The 19,012-nt window shown below is 38.6% G+C and overlaps 1 pseudogene; it reads right to left on the bottom strand.

The window, feature by feature from the left end:
• Positions 1–859: 859 nt before the first annotated feature.
• On the bottom strand, positions 860–2,699 carry LOC110738295 (annotated as a pseudogene).
• Positions 2,700–19,012: the final 16,313 nt, after the last annotated feature.

The raw sequence follows: 19,012 nt of genomic DNA on the forward strand, positions 1-19,012 counted from the left end.
GCTGGTTGATTTTCCATCCCGAACTTAATCAACAATATATTTCTAATTTCGGAACGAACCCAAACTCCCTACTGATGGCTTGCTTATTCCTCTCCTTTTATTACTATATGCGAGTGGTTCCTACCGCTCCTCTCCCTATGGTCGAGTGTCTTCAAACCTTGATTCTTCTTTACAGGTATTTAAAAGTCTCATTATGCAGTGCAATCGTGTTACTGGACAGGCTGTTTGGGGCGCATGAATGTTGCACAAGGTGTCTTGACTGAGGTAATTTGGGGAATAAATTCATATTTATTTGGTAATTAACATCACTTTCTTGGTTATTATGGAGAAGTTGGGGATAACATATTTGATATGAAAATCTTCACAAAAAATATATATATAAATTCTAAGCAACAATAGCATGACAACAAGAAAACAAAGTATCTAAAACACAACTACTAATAGTATTGTAGCTCATAATCATAAATAACACGACCATATATGTATATGACCTGATTAAAAGGGTGTGTTCCAGCAGAAGATTGCTCACCAGTGGCCTCATTAACTTGTAATATATCAGAAGTTGCATTTCATGAATAGATGCAGTAGCTAAGAATTCAGGAATTGCAGTAGTTGAGAATTCAGGAAGAACAAGATTTATTCCAGGATTAGCTTCCTGTAATTGTTCAAATAATGTTGCATGTATACATTCTAGACAAAGTTTACGATGCAAATTCAGGTGTAAAATTATTGTTCGATAAAAATTGATAATTAGGAAAATCGGTTAACCTTTTAACCATTATACAAAACCAACCATTATACAATAATTTTTATCAATGTTAACATACAACATTTGCATGTAAACTTTCATTAATGGGAACACAAAACCAACCATTATACAATAATTTTTATCAATGTTAACATACAGCACTAGACAATTAACATTATGTTAACAAAATTAGAAATATCTTATTAAATATCAAACCATGGAGAACACCACATACAACATACAAAACATACCATACCATATGGTACAAAAGCCATGAATTCTTATGCTTACTGCGGCAGTAGTGATACAAAAGCCATGAATTCACGGTCTGATTCGAGAGCATTCATTGAATCCGGTGGCACACATATCTCGAGATCCACAGCTCCGCCCCCTTCGTGTCCCGGACAAGCATATATCACCCCAATAGCTTTGTTTGCATACCCACTTCGAGCAGCTACTGCTTTCCCTAGACCAAATTCATTGCCATACATGTCAAATCTCGGCGATCTTTCTATCGTGATCGTAGTATTATCATGAAGGTCTTCATGATGGAAACAACAAGGAGATTGCAACCAATCATTGACAAACTCACGCACAAGTTTATCATCAAGATTTTTCACTGACTGTTGCAACAATGATGCAGCCCAACCTAAATTGTTTTCAAGTAATTCGCCAGCTGTAGTACTTGTGTCGAGTGCTTTGATAGAGTTTCCGAAATAGAATTCAGGTAAAGGTGGATTTATCCTGTGCCTTGTATTAGCAAGTAAAGTAAATAGTTATGGATGATTTGATCATTTGGTAAGCGGTTTGCTCGTACCATTGACTTCCAAACAAGTGCACATAAAGCTTGAAAGGAGGAAATTTTGGTGTTATTGCTTTCTTTGATGGCTTTGGCTTTTAAGTTTGCTATAGATTTGGATGAAAAATGGAAGATCCGATCTCTAAGTTGAGGAGCTTCAAAGAGTCTTATGAATTCGTCTCTATGGGTAAAGGGTAGGGCAATGGGGGGAGTATAATCAATGGGGAACCAACGGTTGTGGATTGGTAGACGATCTGACTCACAAACTTGATTGTTTTGGTTTGCTCTATGTATCTCGGACCATTTATTCCAAAAATGCCAGTATGAAGTTCCATCGGAGATACAATGATTCATGGAACATGAAATAAAGACCCCATCTAGGAGCTCTGTAACTTGCACCGATAACAAAGGTTTTGTGTGACCGTCATAGTTAACGACTGTTTCGTTGAGGTTAAAAAATGACCGTAGAACCAAAGGTATGTCCTTTGGGGACAAAATATCAGAAACGACCATGCCTAAAGCAGCATGAATAAATCTAACCCCAGAGCCCTTGTTACAATCTACATAGACTCGACATTCGTGTTTGTCTTCATCTATCTCTGAGACAAGTTGACCTGCCAATGGGTAGAAATGGACGAGGGTGATAGAAAGTGATTCTTTAAGTCCGTCAAGGAATGCATGGATCGAAAATTCTTGATCATTACTTAGATGGGAAGGTTTAATGAATAAGAGACCGGCTTGAATGTGATGAAATGAAAGCATGGATAAATCCTTGGGAGCTAGATGGTATGGTAGTTTTGATTCTTCAACCTCATATTTTGGCTTCACAAAGCATTCGGAGATGTGCTCAATGGTAGATAAATTCATCTTTCAATTTCTTGTGTTTTGACTTTTGTGGGGTGAGTGGTAGTGATTGATGAAGGTATATGGATGATTTTTCAAATACATTAAGCTTCAAATGGAACTTATTATACTTAAATTAACCACCTCAATTAGCCATGTATAGCGTTGCCTTATTTAATGATTTTAATGTTGAAACTTGCTTTTTTTTAATTAACAAGAACATAACGTGCCACCCGCCTTAATATGCTCAGTAGACTCTTAGTAATAATATACTTCCTCCGTTCCCCTAATATTGCAACAAGGGGATGGGGCATAAATTTTTAAAAAAGGAGAGAGATAAAGAGGAATAAAGATATGGACCCATGTGACGATAAGAGAGAAAGAGAGGAAAAATGTACAAATAAGGTAATATTGCAATTGCAATATTTGTGAAACTTCATAAAATGATAATTGTTGCAATATTTGTGAAACAGAGAAAATATTTGATTCCACACAAGTAGACAAACATAGAGAGAGAAATTTGATATCCATCTAAAAATTTAGTTATTAAATTCAATAAAATATGTAGCCAAAGTAATTGAATATACTAAAAATCGGTTTTGGCACATAATCCATCATGAGTGCACAATTTTTCATGCTCTTTTCACATTGAGTTATGCAAATATTATACATCAAAGGTTTGCCACTCCTCTTTCATAAATCTTAGCCTCTATTGTTGATTTTTGAAGGGGATTTCAATTGATTGGTTTTTATCGGTGGAAAGCCCCAATCATTGTTTATTTAGAGTTTATTATGCTTTTATTTTGTTCTTTTAGGTTTATAATAATGATTTCTCCATCGAAAAAATGGTTTTCAACCTCCTTCGAAAGACAAGATTGGCCTCCCTCAACTTCCTACTTTTGGAGCAAAGGAAAATTGATTATAATAATACCACTCTTGGCCGGTTTGCTGGTAATAATCCTACCCTTCCGATTATTATCTAATAATTCCACCTTATGGGGCATTCTCTTTTACTGGTCCCTGACTAGTTGGTAACCGGTTTGATGGGTTAATATGCTACGTACCACTTTGTGATTGTTCAAAAAACAAAAAAAAAAAATTATAAAAAAGAAAAAACGGAAAAATTTAAAAAAATTAAAGAAAAACCAGTCACCCTCCCTATCCCCTTTGAACTGTTTTTGATGAATTTTTTTTTTCGAATTGTAATTTTTTTTTTGGTTATTTATTTTTTTTTTTAAATTTTGATCTAGGTTAGTTTATTATGTTGAATTATTATTGTTATTGTTTGTTTAATTTAGAATTGCGGTTTAGGTGTAGTTGTGGTACGGGTGTTCGTGGGTGGTTGTTGGTGGTTGGTGGTCGTAGGGGGTTTGGGACTTTGGGTCGTGGGTAGGACTATAATTTTTTTCCAGGTTTAACGATAGCCTTTAGCTGTCGGTGGAATTTGATTATCGATAGCCAGCGGCATCACTAACGCTTTGAAGAGGTCGGTGGTCAAATATTCACCGATAGCTTCTAAAACCGTCAATGACACGCTTACGGACAACCTAACTGTCAGTGAAACGGGAATCACCAATGAACATTGCACCGATAGCCAGTTAACGGTAGCTAGTTGTCAATGAGAGCCTCACCGACGGTAATTGGTCGTCGTTGAATAGTTGTTTTCTTGTAGTGCCTATTAATTTCCCCTGTGTCAAATAACCCGAAAAACGTGGGTTCGACGCTAGGGAAGGCTTTTGGGTTGGGGGAGAAGGGTAGGGGTCGTTTTTGGGGGTTGGGGTGGGAATCAGGGTGGTTTCTAGGGGCAGTTTTTGGTGGGTTGAGTGGGGATGGTGAGGGTGGAATTTCGGTGGTGGGGGTGGAGAGGGGGATGCCGGAGGGGGTGGGGGTAGGGATGGGGAGGGTTGCTGGTTTTGTTTTTTTTTTATAATTTTTAAATTCTTTTTTTTTTTTTTTGACCAAACACAAAGTGACACGTATCAATTAAAATACTTACCCAATGTACATCTGTTTATCGGTCGAAGGTGGGATTATTAGAATCACTTAAATTAATAGAAAAGAATGCCCCATAAAGGTGAGATTATTACATAATAATAAAAAGGTGGGATTATTAACAACGAATTGGCCGAAGGTGGGATTATTAGAATCAATTTTTCCTTGATTAAACCTGTAGCGTTGGAAAACACTACAGGATATGTAAGTTGGGTATGTTATGGAGTTAATAAAATTATTTCCTTTGTTTTTTTTAAGCGCATTACATTCATAAATCTACCATTTTTTTAAGTTCATCACTTCCTTTTTTTGAACAGTTTTTTTCAATAGTGCATACTCGAACTTTTTTTTTTATTTTATTTATCTTATTATCTTATATATACTTCTTCTGTTCTTTTTTTACAAGATCACGTTTTGAATAATTCTGAAAAGAATCGAAAAAATTCAAAAACCCTCATTTAACTTGGCTAACATACCATGTTAGATCAGGTAAAGTGAGAGAAATATTGGGAGTAATTGGCTTCAGCCTCGTCTATTACAAGCATATATATAGTTTACACTAAGTAGTGTAAACTTAACCCTATATAATAAGGAAACTATACAATACATACATATCTTTCCTAATAGTATCATTTATCACCTTTGCCAACGAATAAATCTAATCATCAATATCTGTAATTTTTATTGATTAAAAATTATAACAAATACTCTCTTCATCCCTAATTTTTGCCCCATAGTAAAAATTTGGGTCAAACTTTAAAATCTTTGTCCATAAAATATCGTTAATATATAAGAGATAAAATAGTCATGCATGCGGAACCTTGTTAGATTGTCTTATAGCATATTTTATTAATATCTAGTTTTTATAATTTTTACACGTATGAAAATGGAGATAAAGTCGTTTTAAGACACGTCTTAGAGACTGTAAAAAGTCAAATTGGGCAAAATATTGGCGACAGAGGGAGTAGATTTTATTTGTTGAGACAATTCAAATAAAAATCCAACATGACTATATTTTATCTTAAATATAGATCACAAAAGATGGTCAAAAGTGATTGCTTTTGGTAGGGAGATCGCGTGTTCGATCCTCCGTAACAACAATTAGAAGGGGGTTGAAACCTAATCTCTCAAAAATAAACCCCGAATTTGGATTAGCCCAAAGGGTGAACTAATTGGGTGGATGCCAAAAAAAAAAAAATGCTAAAGCCAAATTAGGTCAGGTATAAAAGAACTGACAGAAGTGTCATAAATTTTTAATAAATAAACTATTTTTCCCACAATTATTTTCTATTTTTTTTAAACCTCTTTTCTAGAATTTATACTTTCCCAATAAACACAAATTTACTCTATTTTATTCTATTCAACTCACTATTTTAAAATTATGTGATGCTCAAATCTATGAAACAGGAGGAAGTATAAAAATGTTAGTTGTGTACGAAAACTCGGTATAATCATTTTATTCCCGGCAAAAAGGATCGTTTAATCGTTTTATATCTTGACTTTGCGATTAATAATTAGTTTTTCTCCCTGTATTATATACTCATATAATTATAGATCCATAAATTAAGGTATTGTGTAAAGGAGTTCGTATTTCGCATCAACTAACGTTTACCGAGAAAGGGGAGCAAGTATTACCTTCCCCGTCGACAAGTGCACAATACGTTAACATTATTGTTATTGCATACGACTAAATTTTAGTTTAGCACTAATTGGATTCATTGTTAATTCACATTGTAGGCAGTCGAATTGGTCTACTTATCAAATGTGAATATGGTTGGTAACACGTAGGAATTTGCGAATTTGACATAGTAAGTTTTTGAAAATAAACTATAGTTAACAATTATATAATAAAGTTTAAAACTATAGTTTCTAAAAAAGAACATATAAAATATGAATATGATACTGTTAGAATTTGAACATATAATTTTTGAATATAAACATTGAAATATTTCAGATCATTACACTATGTTATAATGAGCATCAATATATGAATATGACACTACTCGACTTTGAACATTTATTATTTGAAAATAAATATAGAAATTTAAATATGAACATAACACTATTTTATAATGAACAACAATTTTTTGAAAGAAGTTTATTGGCTCAGGATAATTTAATAGTTTTGTAATATAACTGAACATTTATTGCATATAAATTGAACATTACGTTATAAAATATGAACATATAAAATTGGACGTTCATGTTCATTTTTTGTGACCTGTTCATATTTTTTTACAAAATGTTCATTTTTTTGCAAAGTGTTCAGATTTTTTTACTAAATTTTTATATTATATTCGTGGTGCACCTAATTCTAGGTGCACTATGGTGCATATAATAATTATTGGCCAAAATACTAAACCGAGCCCAAAACAAGCTTAGGCCCACCTTTAATACGACCTAATGATTATATGGAGTCCAAGTATTTTATTTAGGCCCAATATGATCATATTCCTAACCCAAGTCAACTAGAATCTTCTAGAAGGTTCTAATCTATCCTTCCCGAAAAGATAAAGATCAAGAATTTGAGATTAAATAGAACTCTTATGATAATCCTTAATTTTCTAGAAGATGTTCGGATATATTTTGCATAGAAAACCCATCAGAAACCAAACTCCGTACGAACTTCGCTATCTTATGAAGCATCACACAGCGACAGGTTCATTGAGCCGCGATAATCTTGTCACGATGCGATAAAGGCCATCGGGACGCAACAAGCCTATCCTGGCGCAACAAAATTTTTTATCACAGTCAGAATTTCTGATTTTCTTCCGATCGTTTGACTCTCTTTTTTCCCTATAAATAGAGGTCGTTTTTCCTGATTTCTGATCAACGGGAAACAACATACAAAAAAACGTCAATAACACACGACAAGAATTCGAGAGAGAATTACTAAACCCATGTTCTTAGCCTAAACACGTCTTAGATACATCCCAATCACTCACCATACTTCCTTTGTGTGATTCGAATACTCTCAAACCATACTCGACGTTGTCTTCGACCTCGACGTGAAAGGTTGATATTATGAGGGTTCGGACCCAAATCTATATTTATGTTCCTATTTAATTTACTTTATTATTTACTTACTTGATTTTACTTTCTTGAAGTTTACTAACGTGTGTATTGTTCTTTATAGCAAGAAAGTCGAAGCATCAAAGTAAGTAATTTAATTACTTTCTTGAATAGAAATCATGTTTAGGATAACGCTTTGATTTTATTATTAAGAACATGCAAGGATTGCTATTAATCTATTTGGTATCATGTCTAGGATCTTACTACTAACGATGTTCTTATGATGATAATTATGTTAATTATATGTCGCTTGATTATTAATGATTTGTTGCCATAGCTTGATCACGCCCCTTTTTATTGCAGGTTTAAAGGGAATTTGTAATTGAAATCATGCCTAAATTGAATTTAGGTTTAACGTGATTTTAATTCAAGTGATCACCAATATTAGATTTAATTGTGCATTAATAATCAACCAACATAGATTAAACAGATTTAGAATTAATTTGATGTATGTGTGTTGATCGAAAAGCGCGCTTGAATATCAATAAGAATCAAGTAGATGCCTATTTTAGGGCAGGTTAGACCTCTTATGAAAGTCAAATTCGTACCATCATCCCCGAATATCGAGTCATGGTTCTAGACCACTATGGAGTTAGCAATCTCTGTGATTGTGAATGGGGTGTAACCTTCACAATCGTGAACGGTTTACAAGTTCCTAAAACTTGTTGGCGACTCTTTTTCTCTAGCTTCTTTTCCTTGAAGGGTCGCCATGCCTAAAAACATGACCCACAATAGGGTGAGATAAAAATTCCCTACACATAGTTATTTAGGTTTTTTTTCTTTAAAAAAAAAATCAATGTATAAATCGTGATTATCGACATTATTATAATCTAAGTGTATTGATTATTGGAGATATTTTGCAAATGTCAACTGGTTTAGTTGATTAAAATCTTAAAATTGATACATCAGTCAAATTTCTTATTAGAATCAATCAAATTAGGGCATTTACAAAAAACGAAAAGGGGTACTTTTAAAAAATAAAGTATGCCCTTGTTCGTTATAGAGGACTACAAATCAAAGTACAGCGTTGATAAGATATACTCAAGCAATTTTTACTAGACCTTGCATGATCATAAATTTTCAAGTATACATTACAACTATTAATACCGGAGTAATGCTAGAATTTTAATACAAAGTACATGGTTAAATAAATTGGAATTAATATTAAGAGCTATTCAACTTTTTTTTTTTTTTGAAAGTAAGAGCTATTCAACGTAGGAAATACTTTGTTGCTCATACCATATAGCTGACAAAATTTTATCTCACCGTTAATCACATATTGATTAAAAAAAAAGTAAAGGAAAATTGTTTTTGCATTAAAATATAAATTATAGCTTGATACATTTTTAAGAAAATTTAAAACCCACATGGAAATTCTTTATTATTTACTTCACCATTAGCCCATCTCTGTTGTTCTCTAGAAAATCATCTAGTAAAACTGTAGGGTTGTACCAAGTGGCACAACGGTCATGTACTCTTGAATTCTCTTATTATGTGATTAATCTTAATCTTTCTTTCAAGGAAAAAAAAAAGTGGTCATGTACTCTTGAATTCTCTTATTATGGTCCTCTCACAAAGAAAAAAACAAATGAGATTTTAGGAATTTAATTTTAAAAATAAATCACTTTATAGTTTTTGATTGGTCAAAAGGTAGGATTTTATACCACGTGGCTTGTACATTGGTGTAGGTGATATTTCTCGGTGTTTATATCATCTTCAATTTTAATCTCCAATGAACCGAGTCTAATTTATACTATCGAATGTTGTAATTTTTTTTTTTTTTTTTTTTTTTTTTTTTTTTTTGATGATTTAAATTTTATGTCCATAAGGAGATTATTTGAGTACGGATTAAGTATTATTATAAGGATATCTTCCATGCAATCAACACCGAATAAGTTTCTATTTTCTATCATGTTGTATGGAAGTAATCAAGTGCACGCTACTTGTATAGTTGTATGTGAGGTTTCATGACTATCAATTAAAAATTTAAATCAATTGGGGCCGCTCTTTTGTCGGCTGGCCATCTCTTCTGCAGCGGCTAATTTTCTACAATTGAAGCTCAGGTTAGTCTTGAAAGCTGTTTTGTAATCGGTGCATAGAAATGAGACCGGAGAGTGAAAACTACCCTTTCACAAGATTGTTAAGCTTCAATTGTGTGAAAACGAAAACAAAAGCATAACTTTAATTCCCTAAACTCCTGTCAGCTAGACTTCCTGCACAACTTCCCTTAGAGAAGTAAAGAGATCAGGTCAAGCACTTTACACCAAAATACAGAGCTAACTAGTTGCTTGCACTGTCACACACATAACAGCCAAAAGTTGTCTCATACAGTAATACCATAAGTCCATAAGCATTGCAAATATCAGTTTTCCAAGCTAATCCATCAACTTAGCAAAATTGCAACTCAAAAAATAGCTTTTAGAGTTTTATTTAACAATGGTCTATGGAAACCATCGCAGAAATGTTTACCTATGTGAACAGTTGTATACCAGCAGTTCCCAACAAATAACTTGCTCATTGCTCGTGCTTGTTCGTAGCTCGTCTACTTTTGACCAAACTTTTAATGCATGATAAAAGTGATGAGTACATCCAGATTACCTTATATAGATAAGTAGATAACTACTCCCTCCCGTTCCTAATTGTTGGATACATTTTGAATCTTTTAGTGGGAGAAAAGTACCTAACGTCTTATTCCTAACTATACAAACTTATTCATTCACATTATCAATCTTTTAGTGTAAACCAACAATAAAAAGTACCTAACATCTTATTCCTAACTATACAAACTTATTCATTCACATTATCAATCTATACTTGAAACTTGCTACAATTATCAAATTGACGAAAAGATTAATACCCACAAATTGCTCCACCACTAAAGATCTTCAGTACATCCACTATCATTCAATTCAAAGTTTGCACCAACAACTTGGTATCTTTGATTAAAGAGCTATTCTCGTAGAGCTTAACTTGTTTTCCGATTTAGCTACTTTAGTCTCCAATTTCTCTACTCTTTCCTCAAGAGAATTGGCCTTTTTTTCACTGATTGTGTAATCAAATCAATAACTGAACCATCCCATACATATTAAAAAGAACTCCTAATGTATTACTAAATCGTCACTGAAGAGGAATTCATCAAATTTCAAAATTCCAATCTATAGAGGCCTAACTTCAGTTGGTTAGTCAGCTCACCTCTTTCTCGGCTAGCTAATTTTCTACATTTGGAAACAGTTAAGTAGAATTGAGGTTCGTTATTCTTTTCAAGGAAGCTGTTTTGTACATGGAGCTCAGAAGAGAGTATTTTACAAAGTGCACTTCAATAAATTTATTAAGCTTCTATTGACGGGAAAAAAAAATGAAAACAAAGGCATCATTTTGAATTCCTTAGACTTCCTTTCTGCTAAATTTCCACTCCTAGAAGTTTTACCATGTTTTGAAATCGATTTCAGAACTTACTCATCTGTTAAATAACAGTTCAAAAGTGAAGGTAATGAAGGAGTAATAAAAAGCAAAAACGTTTAGTTATGAAATCCATTTATGCAGTTCAAAGATAATAATGAAAATCAAAGGTATGTTCCGATTTACTGAAAACAACTGAACTGAAGTGAACTGAACTATAGTGCTGAAATGAATTGTTTATGAGAGAAGAAAATTAAGAGCCGAACTGAACCTGAAGTGATTGGAGCTGAACTGAACTGAATTGAAGTGAAATGAACTTAAGCTGAACTGAACAGGCCCTAAGTAGTACTATCAATTTAAGAAAGTCAATACCACAAATAGAAAGACATTATTCCTTCCGTTTCATAATATTAGTCCCATATACTATTTTGGGCGTTTCAAAAATATCTACCCATATTGAATATGTTTCATTTTTAACTTTATTTTGTTGAAATTAATTTGTTGTGGAATGATGACATGACTCTAAACTTCCGTGGTTAATCTTTTATTATGCATCTATATCATATCTGTTTCGGGGTTTTTTGGATGTCCTACGGGAGAGTTACAACCCCAAGACTAACCTCTGGACGCCTGTACCTGCAAAACAACGGAGACTCCTGTGGGTGGGAGTTCCGCCTCCGACAATCAAGTTAGAACGTGTTCGGAAGTAAAGATGCGGAAAGTAAAGGGGATCAGGCTCCTCTTGAACGGGGAGTGATCATCCGACTGTCTGAGACAGTCTCAATATCCGAGTCTTAGCTTTCAAAGAGTTCAATTAATGATGGGGTTAATACACAGCAATTAATGTACACGTGTGTTTTTGGAATATCTGAATGATGTTCCTTAGAGGGAACATCTTCCTTTTATAGGGTCTTGAAATGTGTGTCCAGTACTAGGTTTTCAGAAACTTAGAACTGACTAGGCTTGCTTAGGTATTTGGGCCCTTAAAGACCACTTTCCTAGTTGGCATTCTGCCTGCCACGTGTCGTGGCCTGATTGGTCCACCTTGGACTTCTCACAAGGTGACACGTGGCGGGCTCTGGTTGGTCCACGTGGATGACACGTGGCAGAGTTTAATTGGTCCACGTGGCAGGAGAAATCCCCTAATCATTTTCCCCTCAAAGGGGTGACGTGGCATGCCACGTGGCGCCTGTGACAGGTGTCACGCTATGATTGGCTAACGGTTTTTTTTACCGTTTTTTTTTTACTGGCCCTTGAAATTCTGCCCCTATAAATAGGGGGTTTCCAAATCATTTGGACATTCTAGAACTTTTTTCAGACAAAATTTTTCACTCAAAAGCTCTGACATTTTGGACGGCTACCGCTTGCTTTTGGACCGCCTGCTCAAACAGCCGCCCGTTTTTCAAGAACTACCGGTCTTCTTTTCTTAAAGGTAACCGCCTGCTTTCTTTTGCATTTTCTCTTTGTTTCTCTTTTTCTTTTTGAAATGGTTTCCCAAAAGCACACGGCACGGCCTAGGTTAGTGATCAGCCGGTCACCGAGGACGGCTGAATGTAGAACTAGGAGTGTCGACTGCCCCTTGTTGAATCACCCTTTGCAAACTGCCCCAAGTCCGACTGTCTATGTGTCTATGCAAGACACCATGGCCAGAACAAAGAGAACCGCAAGGGTAACAAATTCAGACGGCTCTTCCTTCTATGCGCCTTTCAGTGAATTGTTTGACGTGCAGCCTGGTGCCCCAAGTACTCCCATTGATTCCATTTTAGAAGAATTAGGGGAGGAGGTTCAAAATGATATGCCGAGCTTTGCTGATCTAGCCCACCAGGCGTTCACCACATCCGAGAGCTCAGACAGCGACTCTGAGCCAAGTACTTCCAGCAAATTCTCGGATGAATCTGAAGAGAGGCACTCTCGGCTAGAGACTGCGCAAGAGTCCCTCTCAGTAGAATTGGGAGCAAACTGGGCGGAGCCGTCTGCCACCAACCAAGAGCAATATGCCGCCTACTATCATCATGTTCCTCAGGCAAGCGGAAAATGATGGCGGAAAAAATTGGGAGCTTCAGAGCTGACCAAGTCATAGGGCATGGTTATGTCCTATGCACGTCAAATGCCGAGGACACTGTAGTCTGGCCTGAGCAGTCCAGCTACAAGGACGCATGTTTTGGCTGCTATGAGGTGGCTATTAAGGCTGGCCTGAGATTTCCTCTACATCCGGGTGTAGAGAATATTTTGGACGGGTACCAGCTAGGTGTCTGGTAACTACCCAAAATCTTGGTTCAACATCTTGGGCTATGTTGCCGGCTGTGAAATGCATGAGGTAGAGCCAAGCTTTGAAGCATTCGCTCATATGCACTACGTCAGCTGACCCTAAAGACAAGCGGGACCAGCTGATATCAGCTGTCTAGCCACAAAGGCTATATGATGACTGTGGGGAAGGAGAACAAGTGGAAAGATTGGAGGAACACTTTCTACATTGTCTCCAGCTCTGACACAGTCAGGAACAAAAAATTCAACAGGTGGAACAGGAACCCACCTTTCCTAACAGGCGGTTCTGAGCTGCCACCTATTCCCTGTAAAGCAAAAGAAGAGATCCTTGATAGAGGGCTCTTCAAAGTAGACATCCAGGCGAACCCCGAGACTTGGGCGAGGGAGTTCACTCCTCAAAATTATATTCCCAAGTATACTGGTTATACGATGGGATATATTTGGCCGCCTGTGGCCTTGGTGAAGAGATGCCGAGAGGTAGCTGACCGCCTGTTCAAGTGTCTTGTAAAACTTGATTAATTTTGTGTCAAACTAACTCCTTGATTCATCTTTTGCAGATAAAGCCATGAAAAAGCTCTCGGCCTCAAAGAAAGCTGCTGCCCAGTACCACTCGGCCATCTGGGGCAAGCGGTCAACTAAATAGTTGCAAGGTGAACTTTCAACTTTGAACAAATCTCATTTAGCTTTTCTGCTGCCTGCTTCTTACTTATTATGGTTATTTTTGCAGGGCAACTTAGCAAAGCCTTCCTCCTCCTCCCAGCCGGATCCTAAAATTAGGAAACAGACGGTTGGTGACATAACGACCCCTGAGAGAGCCAGGAATCATGTGGCCTTAAGGCCAGGGAGCAAACCACCTCTAAAATCTCCAGTCGTCCCTGTTGGCAGTCGGCCTGAGAAGGAGAAGGAGAACCAGGCGGCTGCTGAAGATATCAAAGACTTGTTTCCTTTCCCTTACCCTTTGAAGGTCAAATTCAATTAGCAGTCGTCTAGTATCTCTGAGAGCAGTCGGTCTATTGGCCGAATATACACCAAGTACTTACAGGGTATTGATTGTGCAGATGTCTCTCAAAGGCCGGATCTTGTCCACCTTGCCAAGTCCATGCTGAAAATCGTCTCCCTTAAGGAGAGGGAGGCGGTTAGAGGAGCCGGCACCCTCAACCTGGATGCCATCCTCGCTCTTCTCGCTGAGGTATACTTGTAGAAATTTTTCGTTTCTCTATATAAATTGTTAGCCGCTTGTAACTGACGTCTGTTTTTGGCCGGGTGCAGTCTATGCTGCGAGTACACGGTCTTCGCAGGCCCATAAGTGAGAAGACCAAAGAGGTAAAAGATGTGAAGGCTCGGGCCGCCTCTGTTTCTGACAAAGCTATGTTCCAGATTGCTCAAAATGAACTTCTGACTACTAACATACTATATTATCAGGCGGCTGCCAACTTGCAGGTCAAAACGGACTTAGAGGCGGCCAAGAAGAGGATCTCGAAGCTAGAGTCGTCTGTTAAAGACCTCAAGGTTGAGCTCGAGCCTCTTAGGGAGGCGGACCAAGAAGCAGTCGGCCTCCGCACTAGGGAGGACAAGCTCAAACTCTGCCTGTAGAACTAGGAGACCCAGCTTGCTAAGAAATACCTCTCAAGGGCTGATAAAGAAAAGGAGGCCCTAGTCAAGAAAATGATGGACGACAACAGCGCCATCATGAAGATGACCTAGGGAGCTCTCTTCCCAGAGACCAGCTATGAAAACTAGGAGAATCAGTTTACCGCCTCCTCCAAGAAATACAATGAAAAAATCCTGAACCAAGCCCAAGAGGGTGAGGGAGAGTAGGAGGAGTCGTCTGATTCTGCTTCAGGGGAGTCGGACCAAGGAAAGGAGGAGGGGGAGGTTAATGAAAAAGAACAGCGGCCGAATGTGGACCAGAAGGATGCGGATGCTGATGCTGATGTACCTCCTCCGGCTGCTTAAGTTTTTGCTGTTTTATTTCAACTTTCTTCAGCCTGCGTGCCACATGCTTTGTATCATTACCCGACCAAAGGGTCGGGGTTTGTTGACAATTTTCATTTTTGTCGGTCTCCTGGCTGACTGTTTGAATGAATCATCCGGCAGTTTTGTCGGATTTTCCAATTTGCACTTTGTTTTGAATTTTTGCATTTCATAAATTTTGCTAAGCATAGCTTGACTTTTTGTATGAATGCTTTGAATACTTTCCATACGCCGACTATTTTAGGTATATCGATTAGGTATACTAACTGTTTTTTCCCTGGGCGGCTGTGCGCCTAGTTTCCAAAGGCTGATGGATTAACTTGGAAAACTTTGATACTTTAGAGTATGGCTAATTTCTAAGTCAATCAATCACTTTGGTGATTGCCCCAAACCAGGCGGACAGACGGTCATACACTCAGCATGATCCGGTTCTAGGCCTCAATATAGTTCTTTAGACAAACCACACTTATCCACTAAGTTTTGTACTTAGTTTACTTTATTGATTGTGATTTGTCCGTTTGTTTGGAACCTGTACAGAAACAGGCACCAAATGGGACATTTAACCAAAGTAGCAACCGCTTGTTGAGCTACAAGCGGTAGCTTAAATTGTTTGGCTAACCTAAATAGGAATATTGGTTGAATGCCGTCTGTTTATCAAAAGGACAGGTGGCACCGTTCGTACCGTTTAGGTTCCATTTTAGGTTAGCTAGGTCGAGCAACTATGAGTTAACCTCTGGGGTTAATTAGTCTCCGTCACTTGAACTTGAGTAAATAGAAGAAACAGTCTGTTGTGGCTGCATGTTGTTTCTCCATGTGTTAAGTTAGACATAGCTTATTACCCAAATAGCTGCCAAATTTAGAACTCATCTTATGCCGATTGTATTGTCCCAAGCATTAGCAGACGGTTTCTGAGTAAGATTTTAACTGTCTACCGCTTGTTTGTAGTAAGCGGCACGTTTATCTTCGTCTCATGTCAAACAACTGCAAGGTTTTCTTAGAGACATTCGGTTGGGCCGTTTGTTTTAGGTTTATAGAGCAATGTGCCACCCTAATGGGAGATGCTCTCTGCGACGAATTCACCCGGATGGATGTTGCCGGACGCCTGCTCATGTTTGGGACAAACGTATTAGTTTAATTTTATTAGGATCATCCGACCATGGGCCTCAAGTTGATCATCCGTCCATTGGCCTCATTAGGTTGTTCAAAAAAGAACATAGTTGCTAAGTTGTCTAGACTTAGCATTTTTACTCAAGTTAGAGTAGGTGATTAAAAGAAATAAGGCCGACTGTGTATTGCACAGGCAGCTTGTCCCATTGGGAGGAGACTTACAAGGTACTGAAATAAATTGCAAATTTTATTGATATACTTTCATGTACAAATAATTTACAAATCTCAGAAGTAGTACTTTTTCAAGTTGTCTACGTTCCAAGTTCTAGCTAGCTGTTTGCCATCTGGTGTTTCCAGGCGGTAGGTGCCGCCTCTAACTTCTTCATAGATTCGGTAGCGGCCATCCCAATTAGGAGTCGGCTTTCCCTGCTCGTTGACCTTACCGACTGCTTCCATTTTTCGTAACACAAAGTCCCTTACTTTCAGGGGGCGCTTGTGCACTCTTTTATTGTAAGCTCTCGTCATTCTCATACGGTAGATCTCATGGCGCAGGGCAGCATTGCCCCTGCATTCTGGTAGAGTGTCCAGGGCTAGCCGCATGGCCTCCCAATTAGCCTCCTCATCATATAACATAACTCAAAGAGTCGGCTCATAGTGCTCAATAGGCAAAACAGCTTCTGCCCCATAAACCATGAGAAATGGGGTTTCACCAGTCGCCCCTTTCTCAGTCGTCATGATGGCCCATAGAGCATGCGGTAGCTCGTCAGCCCATAGGCCACCGGCTCTTTCAATTTTCTTTTTGATGCCATAAGATATTAACTTGTTGAAGGCTTCAACCTAATCGTTTTCTTGGGGACGGCCGACTGATGCAAAACAGTGAGAGATCCCTTGGTCTCCCAACCAGTTCTTGAGAGCATGCGTCTCAAATTGAGAACCATTGTCAAAGACCATAGACATGGGTATGAAAGGAATGGTGTCCTTCCAACAAGTGTATTATTCTGATAGAGGGTTCAGAATTATTACAGAGCTAATTCTTCAATAAGGTCAAGTGATCGGAATGCCTAGGCGGAGGCCGCTTCCGGTCAGTAATATTAAGGTATAATTAATATCACAGCTTAATCTTAACTGAACCCTTCGGGTCGAACCCAATCGAACTACCGATCCGAGACGACGAATTAATCCTAAAGGATTTAATGAGTCGACAGAGTTTTACGAATACAGACGTCGGGTATCGAGCCTAGGGCGTCAAGGCTGAGCGACGCAAAATCACAAGCGACTAGTACGAGCGTAGCCGTAGCATCACAATGGTCTAACCATGTGGATGCTAGGCTAGTTCGAGCTAGCATGCACCTAGCATGGCTAGGCGCAAGCCTAAGCACACTAGGTGTGCTAGGCGCACCATCGCTGGCACTAGGTGCTGGCGTGCGTGCGTGCCTAGCATGGCAGCACCATCGCTAGCACCAAGTACTAGCATGGGTGCTTGCCTTGCATCAAAGCACGCTGGGCGTGTGCGAGTGCCTAGGCACCATCGAAGGCCACACGCACCAAGCGCAGCCATCGCAATGCTAGGCCTATGCGTATGTGCGTGCGCTTGTGCCTAGGCCTATTGAACCATCACAGCACGCAGCCCAGGCACCATCGCAGGCCTAGCACCACGCACAACACCGTCGCAATGCCAAGGGCTTGCGTGCGTGCGTGTGCATGTGCACCATCGCCCAACACGCATGCCAGGGCCTTGCATGCTTAGGCACACTGGCTGGGCTGGCTGTGCGTAGGGTGCGAGTGGCTATGCGTAGAGCGTGTGCGAGGGCTGCTAGTGTGTGCGAGGGATTGCGTGGGAGTGCTGGGGGCCAGTGCCAGCATTGCGTGTACCAGCGCCCAGCACTAGCACGCAACACCAGCGCCAAGCATCGCCCAGCACCAGCACGCACTGCCTGGCTGGGGATGCTAGGCAGTTGGGCAGTGCAAGCTGGCACGCTAGCTGGCTGCTAGCCCAGCAGCCTTGTGCCGGTTTGTGCATGATTGTGGGGACCAATCAAGGGCCTTGGGGGGCAAGGCAAATGGTCCCCCCACCTAACCTTGGTCATCACTCATTAGCATGTGATTGTGCCACTTGTTGCAATGTGATTAACTTAATTATTTATAAAATTTGGAATTAAATAAATTATTGATTTTACCAACTCTCCCACATTGGTGGGAGATTGGAAATAAAGGACCCAATTCCCTATAAATACCTTGCTATGGTATTGGGAATGGGATAACCTTGAGTGGAATTAAAAGGCAACTCTTGATTTGAGTAAACCTTGATTCGTAAAACTCGTACTTTTATTTGTCCGGGTCTCGACTAACCTTCGAGACTTAGGACGCTCGGGTCTGGTTCGAGGGTACGATCCCGTTGGAGACCTCGTATTTTCGGGGTTCAAGTAAGAGCTCATAGTTAAGCGAAGCACGCGTCAAAGGTGTAATCTTTTATCCTTTCTTGTATTAAATTATGTTTGCTTGTTAATTGCATTTATTATGGGGGCAGGTCTTGGCGGGTTTCATTCCGCGTAGTGTGGGTCACTACGAAACCCAACAACGGTATCGGAGCCATGCTCCTTTTAATTTTTGCAATTATTAATTAAGGTGGTTTTAAGTAAGATTTAAATTCTGGTTTTGCTTTTCTAATTAGATTAGAAGCTCGTTTTAATTAATTTTAATACTCGTATTTTTTTTCGATTTGGCTGTTGAACCCAGATTTTGGCTCAAAAATAGTGATTTTTGGGTGGAATCGACATTCTGAAACAGATTTAACCCTCTTCGACGGCTGTCCA

The sequence above is a fragment of the Chenopodium quinoa genome, unplaced genomic scaffold (assembly GCF_001683475.1).
Source record: "Chenopodium quinoa cultivar QQ74 unplaced genomic scaffold, ASM168347v1, whole genome shotgun sequence".
Lineage (NCBI taxonomy): Eukaryota > Viridiplantae > Streptophyta > Magnoliopsida > Caryophyllales > Amaranthaceae > Chenopodium > Chenopodium quinoa.